Below are 2,508 nucleotides of genomic sequence, written 5' to 3' on the forward strand. Positions count from 1 at the left end.
CGGGTGCGTCACAGCCTCCTCCGCGGACGTGGGGGACGCTCACAGCTGCCTGACGTGTATGGAGGGTGTCAGTCCTGGCAGGCGTGGGCCCCGGGGGACGGAGGGGTCCGGGCCTGCGTGTCAGGGGAGGGGAGGAACCGGGACAAAGCTGTTGCCTCCAGATTGCTCCCAGCTGCGGCCCCGACTCAGAGACCTGTGAGAACCGCCTGGGACGATGCACAGAAAGGGCGGTGCTTCCGAGATAAGGGCCCAGGAGAGGCCGCCTTTGGCAGGGAGATGGGAGTGGGCTCCCTCCCTGGGCCTCAGCATCCAGCAGCGACGAGGGGAACCCGGGCCCCTTCCGGGGGGTGTGGCCGTGTCTTCAGCCTCTGCCCTCCCTGGGGGTCTCAGGCTTGTTTCGGGGGAAGGAGCTCACCACTCAGCCTGTCTCGAGTGGGTGACTAAGCCCTTCCCCAAGGCCCAGCCGGCGGGCAGGGGCTCCGTGCGGAAGGGGACTCTCCGGTGGCCAGTGGTCTTGGACCCATGAGCGCCTGGGCGGATCAGCGTGGGGGACTCGAACTTGCACGGGGGGAATTCTGACCCTCAGGGGCAGATCGGGCCTAAGGCGCAGGCCCCGGCTTGGGTAGGGTCCCCCTGGCTGCTTGGGGCCCTGGGCCCCTGCTGCTCACACCCACCAGCCTCAGAACAGGGCAGCTGCGGAGGTCACAGGAGCCTCTGATGCCCAGCTGCCTGCTGACCACTAGGCAGAGTGGACGCAGAAACCGCAGGGCACACAGCCACGGTCCCACGGGGCTCCCGGGCCAGATTTAAGGGGGTTGGGCAACACGGAGGAGAAACCCAACACCCACCTGACACAGGGCCCCGGACCAAGTCTGGCCTGGCCAGGCATGGCTCTCTGTCCCCAGGGCCCTGGACCCACCCCCTCAGCCCCCTTCCCAATCGGCTCACACAGCCAGGGCTGGAGGGAGGGGCGGGGGGGGCCATTGTCTCTCCTGCCATCGTCACATAAGGCAACCCTGGGCTGCCACACGACAGGCACACTGATGAGTGGGTGGTGGGGTCTCCATGCCTGGGCAGGGGCATGTGTTGCTTGGAGAGTGAAGGCTCGCACATGCACACACACACACACACACAGGCACACACATGAACACGCACACACATGAACACGCACACACAGGAACAAACACACACACAGAGACATGCACATGCACACACAGGCACATGCACACGCGCGTGCGCACATGCACACACAGGCACACACAGGCACATGCACACCGCCAACCTGAAAACACTGGCCGGACCCGGAGACACACACGAACACGCACACACATGAACACACAGGCACATGCACGAACAAGCACACACAGGCACACGCACACACAGGCACGTGCACACCGCCAACCTGAAAACACTGGCCGGACCCGGAGACCACCTCTCAACCCTGCAGAGCTTGGTTGGAGCAAGAAGCCAGAAGGGCACGGCTGCCCCAGGAGAGGGCAGAAGGCCGAGGTGGGTGGGAGCCACCTGGAGGGCCCATCCCTGGCATTCCAGCAGGTGCTCCCATCCCAACAGCGGAATCCGCGCCCACAGGACGGGCTGGGGCTCTCTGAACAGGGTGCAGAGGGGTCACCGAGGGCCCCGTCCACCAGGACCTCCGAGGGGCTGGGTGCGGCGGAGAGAGAAGTATCTCAGGAGACTGCAGGACTCGGTTTACATCCGGTTTAATCTGTACTTGAAGGTGTGGGATGTTAGTGGGAAGCCCATCCCAACAGCGGAATCCGCGCCCACAGGACGGGCTGGGGCTCTCTGAACAGGGTGCAGAGGGGTCACCGAGGGCCCCGTCCACCAGGACCTCCGAGGGGCTGGGTGCGGCGGAGAGAGAAGTATCTCAGGAGACTGCAGGACTCGGTTTACATCCGGTTTAATCTGTACTTGAAGGTGTGGGATGTTAGTGGGAAAGAGGCAGAGGATGAGGGGCCTGGCGGCGGACAGCAGCGCTGCCTGCCCCTGGGACTGGCCTGGGGCCCCCGAGAGTGAGTAATGACAGAGGAGGGCGCTGTCCGAGAAGGCAGAGAATCGCCGGGGTGCATCCCCGGGGGGACCTTGCTGACCCCCCCAGCCTGGAGGACCCCATCAGAAGCAAGAGGAGGCTCCCTGCCAGTGCTGTCTCCAGGGTCCTGAATGCCAGCTCCGGCCTCCCTGTGCGGGGCCCAGAGGGAGGGGCAGGCACTGGCCAAGGGCACCCGTCCACCCGCCAGCCGCTGACCTCTGACCGCACCTCCAAACACTCTTGCCCGCCCTTGGCGGGTCCTGCCTCCTCCTGGAAGCTTGTGGGGACCTGGCCGGACCCCGCCCCGCCTCCACCTTCTAGCCACATCCCGGACCTGAGTGGCCAGCTGGACCACTGGCCCTTCACACAGTGGGAGGCCCACCCGGCCCACCGCCCTGGGTCCTGGGCCGGGCCTGTCCCGGGTCTGATGGTCTCACCCCGCGCCCAGACGCCCCCTC

The 2,508-nt window shown here is 65.8% G+C and overlaps 1 long non-coding RNA gene across 1 annotated transcript; it reads left to right on the top strand.

The window, feature by feature from the left end:
- The first annotated feature begins 1,612 nt into the window (after positions 1 to 1,612).
- On the top strand, positions 1,613 to 2,133 carry LOC106726945. The gene is made up of 2 exons (XR_001363093.1): positions 1,613 to 1,738; positions 1,939 to 2,133. It is a non-coding gene; the product is annotated as an uncharacterized LOC106726945 (long non-coding RNA).
- Positions 2,134 to 2,508: the final 375 nt, after the last annotated feature.

The sequence above is a fragment of the Myotis brandtii genome, unplaced genomic scaffold (assembly GCF_000412655.1).
Source record: "Myotis brandtii unplaced genomic scaffold, ASM41265v1 scaffold334, whole genome shotgun sequence".
Taxonomy (NCBI): Eukaryota; Metazoa; Chordata; class Mammalia; order Chiroptera; family Vespertilionidae; genus Myotis; species Myotis brandtii.